Source organism: Chinchilla lanigera, unplaced genomic scaffold, assembly GCF_000276665.1.
Source record: "Chinchilla lanigera isolate Chin_1 unplaced genomic scaffold, ChiLan1.0 scaffold00057, whole genome shotgun sequence".
NCBI classification, from domain to species: Eukaryota; Metazoa; Chordata; class Mammalia; order Rodentia; family Chinchillidae; genus Chinchilla; species Chinchilla lanigera.
In genome coordinates this window covers 8,261,255-8,285,891 of record NW_004955458.1, presented here as the reverse complement: position 1 = coordinate 8,285,891, position 24,637 = coordinate 8,261,255, and the positions used below count along the sequence as shown (strand labels likewise).

Here is a 24,637-nt window from a genome sequence, read left to right as displayed (position 1 = left end):
TGATTGATCCCAGTAAGCTTGCAGTAGAATTAAGGTGGGATCATGGATAATCTAAGGAAGACTGCACTTTCAATTCCACTGAAGTTCAGGCTACTTCTGATTTCTGGCTGTGAGCCTGGGACCCAAGTTGTGGAAGCTGTAACATTCCCGGTGCCTCCTGCTGGTTTGAACTCTGCTTTCTGACCCTGGGTGCCTCTCTCCAACACTGAGTGCTCCAAGACTGAGCCAACCCTTTCTCTGAGTCCTGAGTCAGTTAGCACCTTTCCGAAATGCTCACCACCCCTTCTTGGAAACACCCGGGCCAGACTGGGTTCACTCACTGGCCGCTGCAGTCCACAGCATCCAATGCTCCATTCCATGGTGATGTTTCTCCATGGAGGCCTCTAGGGTCAGCAGCAGCCACATGCCTCTACCGGTTCAAGCTGTTCCTCCCACACCATGAGCCAGGACTCAGGTAGAAATTATTGTTTTCCAACTCCGTTTTCTGCACTGAGTTCCCTTTCTTTACTTCCCCCATGGGCTCTAATTCTCACTTCAGAACCTTGCTAGGTCCCATGGATCCACTTCCCCCCTTTTTATCTTCCTCGTGCTGCTGTATTACAGCATCTTCACTCCAAATCTCAGAGAGGTTGTTTTATTGCTGCTCACCACTCCACCATCTTCCAGGAAGTCTCCTTTTTTTTTCTAATAGAATCACCATTATAACTGCAGAGGTGTGCAGCTGTACACATCTAATTTATACTTAATGATAAAAATAACTATCTTTTTTCTGATGCATCATTTATAATAAAATTAATGTACTAATAGAAAATAGTGAAGATAAATAATTTTCAGTTGTGTAAATCCTTTGTTATAATAAACTTTTACTGTTATCACCAAATTTGATACTAGCTTATATCAGAATATCATTCAGTCTCTGGATCATGACTTGGTACTAACAAGAAGTTTCTAGAAAATATACATATTTGAAAATGTCTAAGCTTAAGTATGTCTAAAACTGCATAAGAAAGTCACTGAATGTCTTAAAGGAATAAGGCCCCTGCCATTTCTGTCATTACAGTTTCAGGTAAAGTCTTCTTCTATGTCTTTAAGAAAACATTTCAAGACCTCATAATCTAATTTTTTTAGTTTTGGTCTATTTTTAACTTTATTGATTAAAAGATTTATTTATTTTACGGAGTTTCACTACATCTGTAATTTCTGTGAGTTTAAAAAAGTCCTTTTAAAAATAATGATATGACCAATTTACAGATCAGTGCATAGTTCATAATTTTAGAGTTTGATAAATGTGCTGAAGGTGCACTAAAATTCATAACAAATATTATGTACTAACTTGGTTTCCAAGAAGTATTTTTATATTATTTAGCTTTAGGAGCTGATGAATAAAATGTAAAGCTAAACATTTATAGGCATAATGAACAAATTTGATAATAGCAACTATATTTTTCAATGGAAGTAAGTTTCATATTTCCAAATAATGAAAATATAAATTTAAAAATATCAATAGCTTCACATTTTATGTGTTCTCTAATCCCTTCTTGAATCAAAATAAAGTATTTAATCTCCAACCTCAGTGTTTCCAAGACAAGTGAAAAACATTACAATTTGAATTAAAAAGTAATTTTAAAGCTAGTTATAATGTAAGCTATGGGAAAAAATAGATTTAATTGTATAACAAAAAATGGTCTCTAATCCTCACTCCCTCACACAAACACATGACAGACCTGTTGGTTGTTGACTCTTATCGATACTGGGTCAGATATCTTTAGTTGTCAGTAGAACTGAGGAATTTGTCAGCCTTCATTGTTGTTTCTTCTCTCTTGCTATCAATTATTGTTAATTTCCAATTCCTCAAAATATTTATCTTTTATGTTACCCATTCTCCAAAAGAAAACTGAGTCCACCCTATTCTTGCCTAAATTTTCTCGATAGTTTCTCAGAATCTTCCTACTGAATTCCACACCCTATTGTATTACATACAAGTTTTAAATAGAAGACTAGATTTTGTAAGAAGGCATTATTTGACAGAGTAGTTTTTCCCCTCAAAGTATGGCATTTCATCCACTCACCACTCACAAGTAACTTCTTAGTTGCAGGCAGTCATGAATTTCCTAGTTGATGACTTAAATCTATGTATGGAATAGAAAAACTGACTGCCTCTATCTGTGATTTAGGAAATATGAAAAATGCATAAATGATAAGTTGGTAAAACTATTGTAGAAGCACAATCCTTGAAATGATAACTTCAGATATCAGAGCCAGAGAAGATTTCTGGGAAAGTTATACTTAAATTATAATAAGATGTACACAGGAACATTCTATGAAGAATAAGGAAATAGTATTACAGTAGAACATGTTCTAGAATAAAGAAAAGCATTTTACTATTTATGTATGTACACAGCTAGTTTTTATACTTGCTTCCTGTCTTGGTTACATTTCTTTTGTTGATGAGACAAAATACCTGGCACCCAGAATTCAGGAAGGAAAGATTTACTTAGCTCAAAGTTTGGGAGGTTTCAGTGCATACTCAGTTGGCTCCAAGGCAGAGTGGCACAACAATTCATGGTGGAGGAAGAGAGCAAAAGCAGCAAGAACAAAAACAGGAGGAGCAGCAGAAAGCAAGCCTCTTTCCTTCCCTTATACAAGCCTATTTCCTTCCCTTTCCTTCCCTGACTGCCCCAGGGTGGGTGTAGCACTCACACCTGTAATCCCAGCATTGGACCATGAATCAGTCACAAACTCTAGAAGCCCACTCCACAAGTGCATGAGGCTTTGAAGGGGCACCTAGACACAAACCATAAAACTTCCATAAATATTTTACCTGATAATAATTCATGTTACTCTTGAATAATTATGGATTAAATGCTCAAAATTTGTAAATATGGGTTAAAAACTGACATTCCACACAAAATTTACTAATCTTGTTTGTAAATTAGGATAATATTAAGACTTACTGAAACATTCATATTATAAAATATAATTCTCAGTAAAATTATATTATAATAAATTTATACATTTGGAAAAATTATAAATTAAATGCTAAAAAATTATTTTTGCTTGATAATAATGTTTAAGATTATGCCAAAATTGAAAATGTTTGCTCTTTTCATAAGGGGAAATTTCATATTTTCTAGTATATTGTTACAGAATCAATTCTTCAATTTTGATCTTTATGTTCACATCTTGTTATCTTCTGTGAATCTTCAAAAGTTAATGACACTGATTGAGTAGCAACAACATCAGTAAATATTTAGAGAAAAGGACAACTGGGGAAAATAAATGTAAAACAAAAACTATTTAGTGGTGGGAAGATATATTCTAAAACAGAAGATGAAAAATCAAAAATAGTTAAAATACACTCTCCCATTGGAAAGACAGAGTGTTTAATAAAGATGGCAAAAAAGAAAAAAAGTGGTGTGGAGAAAAATGAAAGAAGATTTATAGATCAACTCACACATTTTTCAAATTGAAACTAATTTATTCTATTTAAAGTTCTCAGTCACCTTTCTTCTACTGGTATTTGTTTTTCCAGCTCATTACATTTCTGAATGATTAATCTTTGCTCTCTAAGGAAGAGAATGAGATTATTTAGTGAAGTGTGGGAGAGATGAACCCCTCAGGACATAGTATAATCCAACAAGAAGGAACTCAGAGTTAAGGCTGTCATGATATTTTTAATAATCGAAACAATGATAATATCATTTACACAATTTTAGCCCACTATAAAGATAGATTGAGACATGCCATTTATCTTGTAGTCTAATATGTATATTCCTCATGTAAGAGACATACTTGATTACCAGACCTATAAGTGCCATGTGAAAATACAATTTAAAATGAATTTTTCTTAATGTACTCTAAGTTAATTTTTCCTTCTGTGGCAAATCATTGTGAATAACATCAACATGTATTGAATATCTCTCAGAAGTTGAACACAGTAAAATCCCACTTTTCCTATTTCTTTTCTTATAGTGAAAGTTATGGGAAAATGCAAGAACAGAGAAGCCCTCAGCTAAATACACATTTAACTGTGATCTTCAGGGTATTCATACAGAATACTTTTCTCTCTCCATGGTTCACTAATTCTTTCTACAATGAAATTCTTTAATCAATCTCTCTCTGTCTCTCTCTCTCTCCCTCTGTGTCCCTCTCTCCTCTATTTTTCCTTCTCTCTCTCCATCTCTCTCTCTCTCTCTCACACATACACATACACACACACAGACACATATACACATACAATGCCTACACGAACATACAGTCGCACTAGAATAGCAGCTCATTATGAAATATCACTAAGTAGATTTTCTTTCTTTTTTTTTGTAATTATTACTACCTCAAATTACCAGTATAAACTATACAAACCTTCTTACCTAAAGTATTACTGGCTCAGGCACCTCGATGGTGTAGAAGTCAAGTATTCTTTTTTTTCCGTAGTATAAACAATCAAGAAGAAACTGAATCCCTCAACGTCTACGGATTAGTTTTTAAAGAATAGTTGTCATAAGTCCTCATGAAACCTGACCACTGTCTCTAAAAGAATGAAGAAATATAGCACATTTCTTTCAGTACTAGGAAAGACCCAAGAACAAAGACAAAGAGAGCTGCATTCAAGGAGTTCCCATCTGGCACCTGACTTAGCCTCCGTCAGAACAGGTGTTTTCAGGCCCTTGACTGCGAGAGTCTTCTTGGAATTCCATTGTTTTCATAGTATCAGGAGGTACAAGGAGTGTTTGTTGGCCATGTATGCTGTGGAGCACCCCTCAGTTAGGATTTTGGATGCTTTTCTCATTGTCTAACTAGGGCTGTGTGTGTGTGTGCGTGTGTGTGAAAATTAAAGAGGAGGAGTAGGTTATGACCCACTACACTTGAGTCCCAATATCTACGTACATAATTTATTTGAATACTTTCCATATAGATAATTTGACTAGGCTTGTGTAGACAAATAGCAGGGACACTGATCAAAGGAGGACAGAAAGTCCACAAAGAAACCCAGATTTTTTTTTTTTTTTTTTTTTTCTCCGGTACCGGGAACTGAACTCATGACCTTGCGCTTGCCAGGCAGGCGCTTTTGCCGCTGAGCTAAATCCCCAGCCCCTAAAACCCAGATGTTTAATGTCAATTGTTTTGTGTCAAAGGTCCAGAATATTTCTATTGGTGGAACATTCTGCATTTGAGAAAAATGTGTTTGCTCATGCTTTTGCATGAACTATTTTCTATATATCAATTATAAGGACTTTGTTAGTGCAAGAGAGTACTATATAATGGACATGTGAAGTTGAATCACAGATCAGTTATGTACTTTCTGCTTTCTTAACCTATACCATACGGAAAGACCAGTGTTGAAACCCTCAACTATAATAGTATTTCTTGTTACAAGTTTTTGTTTTGCATTTGATAGTTATGGATGAATTTACACTGAAGGGGGGGCTGGGAATTTAGCTCAGTGGCACAGCGCCTGCCTGGCAAATGTGACGTCATAAGTTCGATTCCTGGTATCAGGAAAAAAAACCAACAAAAACAAAACAAACATACACTGAAATTGTTATTTTTTTCCCAGAGAATCGATGCATTTATTATTATTTATTGCTTCCTTTTATCCATGATAAATTTTGTTTTTATAAATTTGGTTTTATCTGAAATTTATGTAGCAACTCTGTATTAGCATGGCCAGGGTAAATATTTATTCTAGTAGCTTTTATGCTTAAATTGCATTTCTTGTGGTAATTATTGTTGGTTCCTTCCTTTTCTTAATGCCTAATGACAATAATCATGTTTTAATTACTATATCCAGACCACTCAAATTTAAAATGATTGTTAATACATTTGGATTTACATTTGCCATGTTGTTTGTACATGCTTTGTATTTTCTACTTTAGTTCATTGTTTATCCTTCCTCTCAGATTTCATCTGTCCTCTCTGATTTTAATTGAGCATATTATATTGATTCTCTTTTGGATTCACAGTACTTGTTGTAATTTAAAATGTACTTACTGCTTTTCTATTGATACAAATGTGCATCTAAAACTGATCTAAATCTACTCTCAGGTGCATTGCTTATACGGTACCTTATACCAGTTTTTCCAAATCTACCTTCTCCTCCTTTCGCTTATAGCACTGCTGTCATTTAGTTAACTTATTCCTACATTATTATCACCAAATACATGATCATTATTACTGCTTTAACAAACTTGTTTGATTGATTATTTGAGAATGGCTTCACTATTATCTGACCCTCTTCTTTTCTCTCTTAATAAACAAAATGTAAACAAAATAATTGAAATGAAATAAAAAGAGAATTTGAGAATCATGTCTGTTACACTTCAATACTTGAAATAAGAGAATGGTTATAACAGAAGATCTACAAAAAGGGTACATGAGGCATGAACTTGAATATAGTGTTCAAAAAATATTAGAAAATGAGCCAAAGAACAGATCAGAATGGAAGCATAAGTTAAGGTCAGCTCATAATCCTATAAATTACTCGCAAATAATGTACTAACCATGAAGCAAAAATAAACCTTCTCTTAAAATATAGCAAGAAAAAGTAACTTTGCATAAAGTATTTTAAGTGGAATATATGTGTGGATCCCCACTTAAATGTATATTAGCATATAAAAAAATTTTTAGTTAATAAACTTTAAGCCTTTTCAATTAGAATCTTAATTTTTAGGTCAAAGAAGATTTCCAGCAAAACCAACACGAAACCCAGCAGCAGTTAAATTTAACGTGGAAGTTTGTGTCTTGGTGACTGTATATCTATTCAGTGGCCCTAGGCCAGGTTTGGGGTTTATACAGAGTTCTCTCTGGGTTTAGGTGATGATTGGGCAGAAAGGGACAATGGGAGGTGTCTGATAGGTTGAGCTGAGTTCTGTTTTTCTAAGCTAAGTTTCTATTTTCTTGAAACATTCAAAATTGAGTTAAATCATTCTTTCTTAAGTTAGGTTTTATCTCTCAGAAATGATGTGACCTGCCTACCTGGAAGAAGGGTGCCACGTTCTGTCCTCACACTGATAACTAAGTCTATGTCTTCTGAATATTAAGCACTGAAGAGCAGTCATTGGAGAATCAAAGTAGAATGCTACTTTTTATTCCTAAGGTAGGAAAGTGGATACAGGATTTCCTATACAGGTATTAGAAAATGCAGATGGAGTGAAAAGCAAAATAAATCTTCATAATACATCCACAAAAGTCCTAGACACTCATATGTGGGAAAATTTATACTTGTAAACCACACTCCAAGGGTCTTTTCTAACCTGTTGCATGAGTGCTCATGGTTTTAAAATTATTATGCTGTCCTAAATGTCCATCAACTGATGAATGGATAAAGAAGATGTGATTTTTTTATAAAATGGAGTACTACTCAGCCATAATGAAGGATAATCTTGAGGCATGGTTAGGTAAATGGATGCACTTTGAGACCATACTCTTAAGTGAAATAAATTAGACACCCTTGTGTAAAACTGCATAGTTTCTCTGGTGTGAGAAATTGGAAGTGTAAATAAGGACCAAAATGTATACTAGATACTGTGAAATAGGTAGAAAATGTTCAAATGGGAAGGGGAACTAGGGAGGGAGGGGAGGCAAAGGAAGGAAAGTAAAAGAAGAAATGAAAAAAGAAGGAAAAAATGGGATAAACTTTTGTAAATGAGGAGGGGAAGAGGAGTTGAAGGCAGGGTAAGGGAATGGGGAAAAAGAATCAAGTTATTCCAGTTAATGTACAAATTCTCTATGGTAAATGTGGTCATTACATATACTTCAAATGTACCAATAAACTGAATTAATTAAAAGATAAATAAAACTAATATGCTGTATTTCTTTTTTTGGGGGGGGGCGGTACCAGGAATCGAACTCAGGACTTTGTGCTTGCCAGACAGGCACTTATGCCACTGAGCTATATCCCCAGCCCGATATGCTGTATTTCTTAAGACAACTTTTGGTTTATGTAACTGAACAGAAAGTATAAAATTCTATGTAATCTCTAACTTCAACAGTTCTCCTCTTGTTAACATTATATATTGGAAAGGCATATTTGCATATTTCATGCAACTGATGGGTCAACATTGAATGTGATTATTAACTAAAGTCCATAATTTGTGTTAATGTTTACATTTTTATTTTGCAGTTCTATAGATTTTTTCAAATGCATAACATCATACATTCACCATTGCAGAATCATATAAAATTCTTTCATATTTCTAATACTATCAATATACCACTTCTTCATGTCTCCTATGTGCCCCTTTCCCTGGAAAGCACATGGCAAAAATTGACATTGTTTTTCGTTTCAGCACACCATACAAGTACAAATTCTTATAAGATTTCTGGTTTCAAAATACCATACAGTTGGGATGATACATTATGTAGCCTTTTCAGATGAGTTTCTTTTAATTAGCATTTTTTACTTAAGATTTATGTCTCTTTATAGCTTTGTAATTCATTTATAACTGAGTAACAGACATGCCATTTGTTTGTTTATTTATTTTGCTGTTTTTTGTTCCATCAGGGAAGGATAGGCTGCTTCTATATTTTAGCCACAAAACTTCTATGAATATTGCGTGCAAGCTTAAGTATGAGCACAAGTTTTCAACTTATTTGAATAAACTCATAACAATGCAATTGCTACATAGTATGATAAGAATATGATTTGTTTTCTATCAATTTACATCACTTTATTTTTTTCCAAAGTGAGTATGTGAATTAGCATTCCCACCAGCAATTGATGTTCCACAGTCTAACTAGCATTTGGTGTTGTTACTGTTGTAGGTTTTGACCATTCTCATAGGTGTATAGTGGTGTGTCTTCTTAAAATGCAAACTCCTAAAAAAAAGTGACATTAAGCATCTTTGCATGTATTTATTTACCATCTGTGCACTTTCTTTGGTGCAGTGTCTGTCAGAAGTTTTTTCTCATTTTTAAATTGGGTTGTTTTTATATTGCTGAGTTTTATAGGTGCTTAGGATATGTACATAAGTCTCTGTCAGATCCTGAGTTTTTCACTTTGACTTCCTAATCTGTTGATTGCCATTTTATCCTGTTAATAACTTATGCACAAATTTTAAAAATTTTAGTAAAATTAAACTTATAAATGTTTTCCTTCATAGATTCTGCCTTTGATGTTATAGCTGAAAATTCAATGCCAAGCACAAACTTTTCTAGATTTTCTCCTGAATTATCTTCTACAAATATTATAGTTTGAACTTCACATTAAGGTCTATGACCTATTTTGAGTTCAGTTTTTAAAAAGGTGAAATCATCATGCAACATATATATCTCTTCTTTGTAACTCCCCATATTTTTTCATCTCTCTCTGTCTCTATCATATCTCTCTATCTCTATCTCTATCTTTGTCTATCTCTATCTATCATCTATCTATCCATCTATCTATCATCTATCTATCTATCATCTATCTATCTATCTATCTATCTATCTATCTATCTATCTATCATCTATCTATCTATCTATCTATCTATCATCTCCAGTTGTTTTTTGGAAAGATCATTCTTTCACTACTTATTTTTTCTTTCTTTCTAGTTGCCTTTGTTCATTTGCAAATGATTATCTGTATTTGAGTGGATGTAGTTCCATTGAAGTGTTTCTTTAATCCCTTATAGTCTAATATCATGATTATTGTAAGTTTATAATGGTCATAATTGTACAGACAGCAGAGTTAGGTAGCTATTATATAGCCAGAGAGGGATTGGTCCCTCAAGTAAGTCAGCACAAAAAAATAAAGACATCAGAGTTGTGGCTGAAGGCATCTCTGAAAAGCACTAGACCTCAGGATGGAAAAGCAATGACCAAGCCTGCAGCCTCCCTAGAGATAAACAGTAACTTGAGATGATACTATAATTAGTACCACCTGGTCCAGTGGGCCCAGACAGGCATTGGATACGTAGATGGGAGAACAAAACATCAGGATGCACACTTCCTCCTTTCCCCAGAATGTCTTTGTTCTTTCCAGTAGCCTCGCTAGGCAACTCACTTCCACACTGGATCAGTATCAGCTAAGCAGCTGTACTTGTAATCCTATGGGGTGGTTGCAGTTTGAGCCACAATGCACCAGCATTGCTCCGTAGATTATCCCTGAAAAAGAGCTTCAGTGGCCCCTAACTCTGGACCCCTCTCGGCAATCCAGGAGACATTCTTCTTCTTATTTCCGGTGAAACTCACAAAATTTCCTCTTTTCGTTCACAGCATGATTCCTTGATGTTGTAAGGCCACTAACTCGTCACATTTACCATCTAACAGGCCAGCAGTTAGACTTCTTCCTACATCCTTAGTAGAGATTTCATTGTACGTTAATATCGCATTCTATATTCTGGTCTTTTTCTTTCCATGTAAACTGTTGGATAAATGTTTTGGTATTGAAAATGTTCCTTGCAGGGTTTTTGAATGATACTGCTCTGAATCTATACACCAAACATGAGCTGGAATCTTAATCATACTGCGTTTGCTTAAGCATGAATGAAGATATAATTTGATTTTATTTTTGATTTCTTTAATCAGAGATTTGTAGTTTTCCTTACTCAGATGTTGTAGATATTTTGATAGCTTATTACTAGATATTTGATGTTTTGGGTGCTAATGTAAATAGTATAATACATGTAACGATAAATTTCATTTGATATATATATATAGAGAGAGAGAATCAATGGATTTTTGTATCATAACTTTATATCCTGCATAATTCTTACTATGTTATTTGTTTATTTTGGTTTTTATTTTATTTATTTATTTATCTATTTATTTATTCAATTTTTTGTTGCTGGGGATTGAACCCAGAGTCTTTTGCATGCTAGGCAAGTGTTTCACTACTGAGCTAAATCTCCATGCAAAACTTCTTAAGTGTTAGTCCAGAAATTTTTTGCCGATGTTTTACATAAAGTCATGTTATATGCAAAGAAAATATCATTTATTCCTTCTTAGTCTGTTTAATTGTACTTTCTTGGTGTTGGTTATATTAATGAGGTATTCTAGTATGATGTCCGATAATATTGATGAGAACAGACATACTTGCTTTTTTCTCTTATCTTCTGCACAAATGATCTAATTTCATAACATCAAGTTTGATGTCTGCTGTAAGTTTTTTTAATGGATGTTTTCAACCAAGTTGACAAAATTAATTTTCTGTGAGGTTTTGACATGGATGGATATTAGCTTTTATCAAATGCTTAATTTTTGAACACTTGAGCCACTAGAATTGCAATAAATCCCACAGGTTGAATTATATAATTGTAATTGTATAATTTTGGATTTGATAAGATAATATTTTGTTAAGGTTTTCCCATTTATTTTTATAAAATACGTTGGTCTATAGTATCAATTTCATTTTTCTTCTTTTTTAAAAAAATCATTTTTATGGATTTAGGGTAATATTGGATTTATACAATAAGTTTGGAAGATTTACTTTACTTCTATTTTATTGGGAGAGACATTAGAGTACTTATCTCATTTCTTCCTTAAATTTTTGGTAAAATTCATCATGATCCCACTTGAGGCTGGTCTTTTGTGTTTTAGGAGATTAATGGCTGATTCAATTTTAGATATATGTATTTCAATGTAAACATATTTTGTAAACTACATAGAATATAAATATATCGATTATGAAAATAGAAACTATATTGTGTTTTGATAAATTATGTCTTTCAAAAAATTAATCCATTTCATCTAACTCACCCAATTATTTGGTACAGAGTTGTTAACAATGTCCATAGGTCATTTTAATGTCTGCATATTTGAAAATATTGCCACTTCTTTTAGCCTTAACTTGTGAGCATCTCTACTTATTTTGGTAGGATTGACACATACTGGCTTTTTGATGCTTTCAACTTTTCCCCCTTGTCTCCAAATGAATTTTTTTCTTTTCTGAAGGGGTTGCCAATTAACCATCTGCAGCCCTGTCCCTCTGTGTCCAGAGAGCTTTCCCTGGTGCTAGTCAGAACATGCCGTACATTTGAGCGGATGTGACAGATGATTGGCTTCAGTGTCATAAGCCCTTCTTGCCAAATTTAAGCAGTGTCAGAAATTTACAAGGAGTGGATCTCAGGCTATTTATCTAGACTGCATTGTCAAGTTTAATCCTATGTATTTTGTCGTTAGCACCGTAAAACATTAAAATTTTGACAAATAGTTGCAAAGTTTACAAGCAAACATAAAACAAGCCACTGAGAGCAAAGCAAATTTAATCTGTACAGTGGACTTCGGCTAAGAAACATAGTGCCTAAGTTAATTAAAGAAAGCAAATATTTCTGTGAAGCAAGCTTAGTTCTGCCAGAAAGGCATATCTAGCAAATACTAGAGTCCATTTCTCTTGTAAACCAATGTGAATTACCATTTAGACAAAAAATACACAATTTACTAATGCCAAGTCCAAGAATTACAGCTTGGCAACAAATTTAGGATTTCTTAGAAACATGTACAGAACTGTAAACACTTTGAATGCAGTGTAAAATTATTAATATCTATTTCAGTAACTAGGAACATATATTTTTTAGCAGGATTGTTTCTTATATACCAAGAGGAACATGGCCATCGTCAATTATATGACTATAAGCAATACAAAGGTAGCAATTTAGCAAAATTATATAGTAACTTTCACAACATATGAACACAACAATAATCTCTGCCTACATAGTATTAGAACAATTATATTTCTAAAAATCAGGAAAATCATATAGTTGCTTGTGTAACCAGAATTGTAAACAAAATTTTAAACAGATCTCCAAGTAAATATGAACTTCTTAAAACTTCATATCCCTAAACGTTTATACCTAAACTGACAACAGAGAACACAAAAAATTATTGTGATAAATTTAAAGCCTCTTTTTTAAAGTTTGGTTGTAAATATTAATAAGAACAGATCAATATCCTGACATTGTTTTAAACATTTATGCTTGTGTATTACATTTTTTATTCTTTTTGAAATACTTTTCTTAGAATAAACTGTCTCTAAGTAAAAACATTTTCCTTAAAACTATACTGTCAATGTGTATGATCAATTTACAACAAAAACATAGCTTTTATATTATTTTAAAATTATGCTGTTCCACACATAGGTTACCAGTAGTTCCAGAACTCATGTTATTAACACATATGTGTTGAGTGAAGCCATTTTTCCAAACTTCTTCCTGCTCAGCACATGACCAACACCGCATTCTCTCCTCAGTCCTGAGGAAGTGACAGAATGTGCAGCTGCCAGCCCCTGGAAGCAGGAGTCCTGTTTTCTTTCCAAAAGTAAGGGGTCAATGAGCTGAAAACGGCTGGAATTGAAAAGTGAACACGAAAATGCACATTGTTTCTCTGTGCTCCTCCTCCCTCTGTTCCTTACTCTGAGACCCTTACCCACCTGTATATGTAGAGATGGTGATTCGAGGCAAATGGGCCTTGATATTTCCTGTAGCCTGCTTTTAATAAATCTTTTCTCTTTTTTGCAAAATATGTGTCTTCTTTTGATTGGGTCAACAGCGAGTAAAGGAACCTCAGTGTCTGAATCTAAGTAACAGTATGAATGTATGAATGTGTGAAGTAACAGTATGAATCTAAGTAACAGTATGAATGTTACTACAGGTAACAGTAGTTAGCTGCGGGTGGGGCATGGAGACACGGGAATGGCTCAGTAGGAATGAAATTTGAGTTCTTGGGTCGGCAGACTCAATTTTGCTAAAATGAGTATATTACCAAAAGCAATCTACAGATTTAATGCAATTCCTATTGAGATAGCAACAACATTCTTTACAGATCTCAGAATATTCTAGAATTCATATTGTAACCCACTCTCTGTCTCTCTCTCCTGGCTCTTGTCCTGAGGGCAGCAGAGAAATGAAGCTGGCCGGACAGCAGTGGGGAATGCAACTGGGAGCAGTTGATTAGGAAGAACGAAAGGAAAACTCACACATGTCGGGAGGGGTTCCCAGAGGAGGGCACCGCAGAGGCCCGTAAATCCAGGAGGTTTTCCGCAGTGTTTGACACAAGAAAGGGACACACAGGGATAGGAGAGAATGCAGTTCCTGCTCTTGCTAGGATTTTGATATCCAAATAGTAGACTTTATTATTTCTTTGTCCTTTGTACTCCAGTTTTTCAAGGCTTATCCGAGTTTACTCAGGAACTTGTCCTTTGTCTTTTGCACTTCAATTTCCTGAGGCTTTTCTCAGTGTATACAGGTCCTGGCCTTCAGTTTATTGAATTAATTTAGTGTACTAAGACCCTTGCCCTAATCTGCCCTTTGCTCCTCTGTTTCTGGCTCTCAATTTCCCCTCTCAACAGTGGTGAGCCCTATCTGCTGTTAGAGGTGTTGGAGTGCTGGTCACTCTGGGTGCTTTGTGCTGAGAGTGGGCACTTGCAGGGGAGCAGTGAGAGCCCACCACTCTGAGGTCCATCTAAGCATCCTGAGCAGAAATCACGAGGATTGCTTGTCAGTGAATCTGTCTGCACCACCACTTGAAGAATTGAAACTGTCGAAAGAGAAAAACAAATTTGACCAAGAGGTTGAGTATGCATGGTCTAAGTACTAGAGTTATGAGGAGCATTAGCAACAGTCTTCCTAGGGGAAGTAACCTGAATGCCCAATTCCAGATCCCTGACCAGGATCCCCATAACTCAGATAATTATTGGAGCACGTCAGAAGGATAGTTAGCTAAATTCTGTGGTGTGTCCTCACTATACCACACTGATAGGCATAACAGCAACATTTCTTTTGTAGGAATAGATAGCCCCCTTTTCCCACGAGTCAGATGATCTAGTCCCTTCTGGTTTGTAGGGTCACTGCTGGTAGGGGATCTAGGTGAGGGATGTGGTGAGACCCGCTAACCCTGTACTGGTCCTTGCAGTTAGCCCCAGTCCTATCACTAAGGGAATAAGTTGGCTTGGACTTTTCTTATTATTTTAGTAAGGTCATCACCTTGGCTGGAACTAGGGCTGGCTAGGAGCCATGAAGAGGTCTATTGGAGGGGGGATAGATAACCTAAAGAACATGTATCTCTCCAGTTGGCAGGTGGGCAGGTAAGAATATGCTGAGTTGCCACAGAGGAAGAAGATACACTTAGTGTCTGTGCATGCTGAGAGATTGAGTAAGGATGGGTGTCAAAAGGACAGTGACGCAGAAGGGGAGAAGGCAGCACAGGACTTTATAATCCCTGTGGTGGTTAATATGTGAAGTGGTTGGGCCCAGGCCATCACTGAGGGTCCTGAAAGGGAATGAGCTGCTGCTCTGACTGTATGTCTGATTTATTTAAAAGGAAGAGGACAGCTTACCCTCATCTAGAGGTAAGGAGGAGTCTTGTCTTCCTGTGTTTGTGAGCAGGGCAAAAGTAGTTTTTTTTTTTTTTTTTTTTAATTTGGGAACTAATAGGTCTGACCCACATCTTCCCACCCCCGGCTGCCTGAGATCCCAATCTCCAAGAACAATCAAAGCCCATTCCTATATCCCAAAGACCTTGCCTGAGCCTAACAACAATGTCTACTCTGCTAGGACATGACATAACATTCCACCTATAGCATCACGGTGCCTGCTGCTATAACCATGTACTCAGTCATTCCCACTCTCCCTATCTCACACTCCCTCTTCCTGTCACCCCTCCTAGGCCCATCCCATTAATTCCCCTACCTTATCTGTAAAGACCCAGGTGAATAAACTGGAATTTCACTCTCCCTTGGAGCTTCTCCAGGAGGTCCCACCCAGAATCTCAAAATTCAACCTGGCTGTGTTCTTTCCTGGGTTGTCACGATTTACCTAACAGGGACCATTTGCCCATTGTCTGGGGTTTAGGAAATCTGTGATTAGTGGTCTGTGATTAGTGGTCTGTGATTTTGTAGTGGAGGTGTCCTATTTGCAGGCTTGACTGCAGAGCTGTTTTCACATTTCCTCCCATGTAGGAAGGTCTGACAACCTGATAGGCTTAGGGAAATTAATGCTTAAGTAATAAATCTGCCTATAAATGGTGATGATGGTGTTACAGTGGAGACTTCGAGTCCCTACAGGTTTAGAGGAATATGTGGGCATTTTGGAGGAGATGTTTATGATGCAGAGGTCTGCAGGGGCCAGGGTATGGAGGTATGTAAGCAGGGGAACTCTGACAGGGATGACAGAGGGTTTGAGGCTCTTAAGCTGAGGTGAGATATGTAACAAGATGCTGGTCCTCAGTTGCTGTCTTTCAGAAAGGATTGTACCTAACTGTGCAGGTGATGAATGCCTTCATCAGAAGCCAGGCAGGGGCTGGGATGACTGTCGTGGGCTATGGTAGGGAGATGGAGGCATAGCCAGCAACTTTCTGCTAATGTGTGGTTGAACTGGTTGAGAAGGTGATGGGTGAAACTGAGAGTGCGATATAAATATTCTATTTCCAGTGGAATGGAGATGGTAGATTAGGTCTGTGAGGTTACAATAACAAGCTAAGACCGAACTAGTAGATTGAGGTTTGGATAGATGAAAACTCTTGGAATGTTCCTGGGAGGCTTAGATTGTGTAGAAGAAATATATAGGTGTCTATTGGGGAGGTAGGATTTGAGGAGAAGGGATGGCGCTGTAGGTTGGAAAGAAGGTCAAAGGTAAAGTAGATGAGGTAGGAATGGGAGAGAGGTATAACCACTGAGATCAACTTTTGGGTTTTGGAATCTGTTCTTAGAACAGGGCTAATTTTTAAGTAGAGGAAATAAACCTAAGTGCTTTATGTGGCTCAGCAGTGAATATGACTGAACCCCCCAGGGAGCTGATCAATTAAGTGAAACCAGAAGATCAGAATGAATTTTCCTAGCAGATTTAACCAGAAGAGAGAGTGGGTGAGCATTTCTATCTTTTGAAGAAGGAGGTGGCTTTTTCTCAAAGATGAACCTTCTGTCCTCTGGACTGGATCACAGGAGTGTCTATCAAGTGGTTCTTCTTCTGTTGGCCCATCCACTGACACTCTTTCCTGGATTACTGACCAGGGATCTGGATGAGAGTTGTAGATTCAGAAATCATGTCCAGAGACTTTAGTCACTGAGAGGGTAGAGAGAATTACTGTATGGGGTCCCTCCTGCATGGGGTTGAGGGAGGAAGGGGAGGTAGGCAAAGACTTCGCTAAGACCAGGTCTCCCAGGTTAAAAGGAGGGATCTTGTCCTCTCTGGGCTGGGCCTTAGTGTTTTCTCAAGGGCACTTTGGAAGTGAAAGATAGAGGTGATATGTTTCACCTGTGCAGTTACTTCTAGCTCTAGTAAGAAATCATTGGTAAGAAAGGGACTCTTGTTCAGTGTCTCAAAGGAGTGAAAGCCTCAACGGTGAGGGGAGTTTATTTTCCTAAGCAGGACAATGAGCAAGAAGATTGTCTGGGGGAAGCCCATCTCTTGGCTTAATTTACAAAGATGAGTCTTTAATATTTTTTTGTCCTCTCTACTTTCCAGGAAGACTGGGGTCTCTAGGCACACTGTAGGCGATATTGGATACCCAGGGCTGTTGAAAATCCCTGAGTAACTTCAGCCCAGAAGGATGACTGCTAGGGGCAGCACAAATTGAGAACTAATGCCATTTATAAGGGCTTGGACTACCTCAGTGGACATATCAGTATGGAAAGGGAATACCTCTGTCCATCTGGTGAATGTATCTACCCAGACCAGGAGGAATTGGCTCCCTTTTACTCTGGGCAGGTAAGTAAAATCTATTTGCCAATCTTTCCCTAGACCATTCCCATTTTTGTTGAATGTCATGGGGCCTTGTGAGAAAAAGCTTGTTTTTGGCATAACTCACATGATGCAACAGTTTGATCCAAAATATTTTGAATATCTAACCCAGTAAACAGATTATTTGCTATCGGATGGGTCACCTCCTTTCCTCAATGGGAGGATTCATGAAGGATCTTGTTACCTGCTGGCTGTTGGCAGGAATTTTCCTTCTTCTGTTTGGACAGACCCTGTGGGTTGTAAGTGAAGCCAGTTGTTAAATAGCCTCTTCAGTTTCTTCCTGGGGTCCTGGAACTTCGCCTTTCCAAGGGAGTGTCTCCAGAGCAAGGATTTGAAGTGGCCTCGGGGTCGAGCTTTCACACTGCTCCTGAAGCTGCAGTATTGGCTGTCCTGTTTTATTCTGTCATTTCATCCCCTTCCTGTCAGTTCCCTTGAGAGTGCATTACTATTACGTCTTGAGGGAAGAATATTGCACATAACAGAAGGTCAACTTCTTGGAAATATTTTATTGGGGACCCTGCGACTATGAGGAATCTTCATTCTTTCCACATGGCAGCATGAGAAGGAAGGACCAGGAAGGCATACTTAGAATTTGTGTATATGTTAGTCCTCTTGCCTTTCCTTACTTTGAGAGCAACTTCTTCTGCCAGCTGCCAACTGCTCGTTCTTGGGGAAAGGGGTGAACTCCTATGATGTTTCTTGGGACACCACCGCATGTCATACCCTTCCAATACCTTGTTCTGTGGAAGAGCTCCCATCTATGAACAGTGTCCAGAGTGGATTTTCTCAAAGATGGCCTTTTAATTCTCCTCTTCTGGCAGAAGTTTCTAAAATAACCTGGCTATAAGCATGGGTTAAATTCCCTTGTCCTTCTGGGAGAAAGGCAGCAGAGCTTAGAGGAATGTACTTCTTATTTTAATGGCAGGTCTCTCCAGCACCATAGCCTGATAGCTCAAGATTGAGCTTTCTGAGAGCCAGAGGCTTTCTTTGGACAGTAGCCCTGAGATATGAGGACAGTACTAAGCTTACCTTAAAGAAGGCTCTGGAATTAACTGGGCAACAGAAGCAATTGTCCAAAAACAGACCTGCCAGTCTTTGGTTACAACCTTTGTTTCTTTTCTTAGGCAGGTGACAGGCTGACGGGATGGCCGTTTGTTTGCTTCAAAACTCCAAGAACCACCCTTTTTTTTCAGCCTGTATAATAGGTTGGAGGTTTTTCCTATGGGTATGTGCAGGGCTGAAGTACCGAGGGGTGACCTTTTCAGGGGTCCTTTTACTTCTAGTTTCTATGTCATGATGTGGGTTTTTCTGTGCTAGTGTGCCTTTAATCATTTGATGAAGTGGATGAGTTATTTCCCCATAGTCTGGGATCCATAATTTAAAGAAGTCAGTGACGCCCAGGAAACCTCTTAGTTGTCTTAAGGTTTTGGGGAAGGGAAATGATAAAATGGTGCCAAGTCAATCTTTATTCTAATCCCTGAAGCCCTCAGATGTAGAAAGACCCATATATTGTACAGAGGATTTTCATAACTAAACCTTATTCTTAGAGACCTTGTATTCCCTATTCTCTGTCTAGTAGAAAAGTGAGGAAGGCTTGGATTCCCTTTTGGGAATCTTTCTTAGCTGGACCACTTGCCAAGAGATCATTTACATACTGTGGAATCTTAGTCTGAAGGTATGAGTAGTCAGACAGATCTCATGACAGGACATGTTCAAAGAGGTGCAGGCTGTCCAGGAATCCCTGTGGGAGGATAGTGCAAGTAAATTGACTCATTTGGTCTGAGTGGCCTCAAGGGCAAATGGAAGTCTAGCTGTACAGGATGCAAAAGAAGGCATCCAGCATCCTTCAGTTACATCACTGTGAACAACTTGTACCCCTCAGGGATCTGAATCAGCAGAGTATAGGGATTATAGAACACGGGTATATGGAAATGACTGCCTCACTCATAAATCAGGAGTCTTATAGTAGCTTGCCTTCCCCATAAGCCTTCTGGACTCTCAGGATTGGTGAATTGCAGAAACTATTTACAGGGGTCAGGAGACCCTGAACTTTAAAATTTTAATCATCTTTTTTTAACCCTTCTTTGCCTCTGGCCTTAGGGCATATTGCCTCAGAAGTGTAACGGAGGCTGAGTCATTAAGATGGATTTGTACTGGCTAAGTAGTTAAAATCCAATTGATTTTCTTTCTGAGACCCATGGTTTGGGTTTAATCTCAATCTTTTCTGGAGGCAGGAGACAAATCTCTTCTGGGGCTATTAACAGTGCATAACATTAACTTTGTCGTCAAGGAACGGAAACAAGGTTCTGTCAGAGCCACGTTTGTTCTTTAGAATATTTCTATAAATGAGTTATTAATTTTAATTTTGAGTTTTATTATGTTAAATAACAATTACATAACAGGAAAATATCACAAAAGCAAAGTACTGAATTTTTAATATTTATTGAGTGTTTATAAAAAAGCATCAAAATTTTCAATATAAACTAAGTTTTAAAAAGAACAACACAAATAAAGTCTTATATGAACTACAATGAAAATGCCAGTAATATTTTACACACAAAAACATCTTTATTTCAATTATCACACTTAAGGCAGTCACATGAAGACAGCACAATCCATATGTATGCATTGCTTACACTGAAAGCCCGTGTATTTGGTATCATATACTTGACATTTCAGTGGTCTTATTGCTTTGTCAGGAGGTTCTTAATATAGTGTACAATGTGTAGTTAACAGGAATACAAAATACAAATAAAATAAAGTATTAAATTATTAGTACATATTTTGCACTAAAATAGATATCAACATTTGCACATCAGCTGTGTAGTTGCTCACAAAACTTCTAAGATAACATCAGAAGTAAATTCCTAGACGATCTACAATGAAAATACCAATAAATCTCTACCAGAAAAATAAGCTTTGCTTCACACCCAAGGCAAGCTTCACACATAACAACTGCACATTCTATGCCTACCTCTTGCTTGTACTGAAGGCGTACGTGCTTAGCTTTTTTTTCCTATGTGTCAATCTTGTCAATTCTCTTCCTGCTTTGTCAGGAGGTTCCTACTATATTATACAACAGGCACTTAGCAGGGACATAAGATATCAATGAAATAAAATTTTGAATATGTAATGAGTGCTTAGAATGTACATCAATATTTTCACATTAGCAGTTCACTTGCTTACAAAACCTAAAAGATGACATAAAAATAAAAACCTATATAAACACATATAAAAGTCTACCACAGAAATAAGCTTTGCTTCAGCTGTCACACCCAAGGCTATCTTCACACATTACAACTGCATGTTCCATACGAAAGTATTGCTTACACTGATACCACACATGTTTTATTTTCCTGTACTTTACAGCAGAGCACAGTTGACATCTTTTTGTTTTGCAGTTGTTGTAGTGGGTCTTTGTGATGCTGTGCCTGCCTCTTCACCTGTCAGTTCACCAGTGTGCTCCACATTTTTTGTGTGTGTAGCTCCCTGGGAAGAAACATTTTGTTTTTCTTCTGCTGTAAATGATCGCATATGAGTTTCAGCCTCAGTCCTCTAAGAAAGTTTATCTGTAGTGTTTTGCACTTGTTATTTTCTTTGTAAACTATCAAACTATTTTTCACACATGTTTAGAATCAAACATTGGCCAATGTTTTGTGTTTCAAGTGACATAATAGTTGCTGCATAGCATGTCAACATCTACTCCACCTTCTGTTTTGTTTTTGAAAGTTTCTCTCATGGGCTTCCATTTTGTTTCCTTACCAATATTTGATCATGGTGAAATGTTGACATCCTCAATACCAGTTTGTTTTTCCTTGCCATATACGTGTCCAATGTTATATCATTCTGAAATCCAAAGATTATACTATACAGTTCTCTGTTTCAAAATTGCAATATTTCATTTGGAATTTTTTTTATTTTAAAAATAAAAGGAGGAAAACATTAACAGACAGATAACATTTTACAAAATAACAAAAGAACGGTACAGGCAATACAGAGTTACAAACAGTGATAGGAAATTAACCATGCTTATTGTATTACATACTGATATCTTCAAAGTGATTTCTCATGAAAACAGATAGAGACATGCAATACTGATCAATCAAGGTGGCTGTGTTCTTGCATACAGTTCTTGCACTGGTCAACTTGTTCTCTGACAGCAAGTATAACACCAATTGGAAACTGGTAAAACAATTGTTTAATGCCACATTCTGAATAATTTGTGAGATTGGAGCAGTTAGTCTGTTCACAGCATCATTTGGTTCATTACTATATGAATAAGGACATTACGGATGAGTTCCTGGATAAATGTCTAAATTGAAAGTATAATACATCTTTACGTCTACAAGGGCATAAATCTTTATGCCATATTTTGACCCATCACTTTTCAATAAGTCTTTTACATTCCTATTATCACTATGAAAAATCCCTGATAAATACAGCAGAACTATACAAGCTTTCAGTTCAGCTAGGAAGGTGTCATAATAAATACAGTTTTGAATATGGCTATTGGTGCATATAGAACATTGTAGTTGCATTTCAGCTTTTGTGTATTTTATAGCATTTTGTAGCATTTCATCTGTTATAATTTCCAACACTGAATGGCAGCACTGGCATTCTATGCAGCACCTTTCACCCCTTCCAAGACACTCACTATGTTTTTGGACCTAATTCTAACATTGGATCATTCCATTTGGTTTGCATGGCATTTTACAACATCTCATCTAGTCACATATGTACTCACTTTGCTGTTTTCTTCTTCATCTGAATCAAGGAGGTCTGCATTCCCTGTGTGTGTATCAATCAATTCTTACTCCATTTCATTGTCACAGGAACTTTGGTTCACACGGCTAATGTCAACGTCATCATCATCAGGGTCATCATCTACACAGACACCATTCTCCTGTTATGAAAGCATGTATTTTATCATAATGGATCATCATCATCTACGCATGGGTAATCTGATGATTCACTTTTGACCTCCTGCAAAGCTTGAAAATCTGGACTTCTATGTGCCATTGTACTGAATCAGGCAACTTCTACCAGAAAAAAAATCAAAAGAAAACTTTTCCTTTAACAAATTATGGAATGGTGTGGGTCTATTGGACCCTCTATGATGCTCGGGTAAACATACACAAAACCATAACATACAACACAAAGCCATAGATAAGACATGAGGTGGGTAAAACTCCCATTTTGCCAAGTGTGATTCATCATACCAAGTGGGTAAACACATATACTGCTTCCTGTATCCCTCAAGGAAAGCTACTGTGACACACAGCCAGCTACTACTACACTAAAGTAAAAATTTACAGTAGAAAAGTAAGGGATGGTACCACTGGACCCAGAGTTATGTTCTTAAGATAGTGGTGCCCATTTGAACCAGGAGATCTTGTCAGAGCAGCAGGTAGAGATTTCTGGTGTAACCAAAAAAATGAATAAATAGAAGAATTTTCCAGCTACAGCTTGGGGGAGATGTGCAAAATCAAGTGACTGCCTCTCCTGACACTCACCTCGTGGTTGTGTGAGCAGAACAGAGAGGGCTGGTATTGGAGCAAAGGACTGAGTATACAGTGCCAGTGTTGAGCTAGAAGCTTACCTTTTGTCCCTCAACCATGAGGATTACTTGAGGCTCCTGGAGGGTGATGACTATGTCCTAGGTGCCCTAAAGGAAGGCCGTAGGCCCCTTAGGTCTTGCTGAACAATTGTGTCAGACAAGTTTGCCCTCTGGTACCTTTGTTCCTGGGAAAGACTTTCCAATAGTACCCTTGGCAATTAGGAGTGGAGGCCAATGGCACTCCCTTCTAAAGTGTTCCAGCTTTCCATATTTATGGAATTGACTGAGGAAGACATCTAGGCAAACACTATTAAGGCAGCCTTCTTCCTATCCCTTCAGTCCTGCTCTTTGGCTTCCTGTTGATCTCAATTAAAAAGGCATGTTGACTCTTCTCAGAAGATTATTTAGAGTTTGGGCTGGTCCCAAAGCTAACTTCTCTAATTTTCTCCCAATGTTGGGGGTGAACTGGGTAATAAATGTATATCTCAGAATAAGTTGTCCCTCAGGTGACTCAGGTTACCGGCAGGTATACGTCATTAGGGCTTCTCTGAGCCACTGGAAGAAGTCTGAGGGAGTCTAGTCCTTTTTCTGGATCACCACAGACAATTTGGAATAGTTTAAGAATTTGACTTGGGTCCTGCAGAGGTCCTATAATACAGGGTACAGTAAATTTCTTTTTCCAAATCGTCTATCTTACCTGGTCATTAAGGTCTTATTGTGGCACTTCACGGAGAACAGCTATGAGTTCTAGTTTAATATAAGATTTGGTCCTCAGCCCAGGTATAGTTCGTCCCCATACATCTGTGCTGCTCTCAGAGCTGCCCCTCTCTCTGAATCAGAAAAAGTATGGTTTAAAAGGAGCATGATGAAAGATAAGTCAAGGGACATTTCGCTGAACACATCTATACATTTATCAAGGTCCCCTGAGAACTTGACTAGGTCTGCATTGGTCTTTCAGAGGTCTGCCAGAGGGAAAAGGACATGAGCTTTATCCTGGTCACCTAGAGGGGAAGAAAAGTGTGGAGGTTCTTATTTTTGTCCCTGTACTGGAAGTCCACTTTAGAGTGGAACAGTGGAAATGTTAGCCTAAAAGAGAGCTGGATTTCTTTTCAAAGAGAGATCTCTGGTTTCTATATGAATGTGTGACTACTCTGCACTGCATACACTAAAAAGAGAAGAAAATCCAGTCATACAGAATGAGCAAATTCTAGAGACCAAATCTGCAATAGAGTGCCTCCAGTTACTGCTATGGTTTCAGTTTTGAATGTTCTTCAAAGGTCCATATGCTAAAAGCCTGAGCATTAGCCTGCGGTGCTATTGAGCAGGAGGAAACCTTTAGGAGATGGAACCTGGTGGAAAGAAGTCAGGTCACTGTGTGTGGACTGGAAAAGGTATTAGAGCAGGGCCACTTCCTCTACTTTTGGCTTCT

General features: G+C 37.3%; 1 pseudogene; it reads left to right on the top strand.

Annotated features, from left to right (window-relative positions):
• The window catches only part of LOC102006218, a 114,564-nt pseudogene extending 91,977 nt beyond the window's left edge, over positions 1-22,587 (top strand).
• Positions 22,588-24,637: the final 2,050 nt, after the last annotated feature.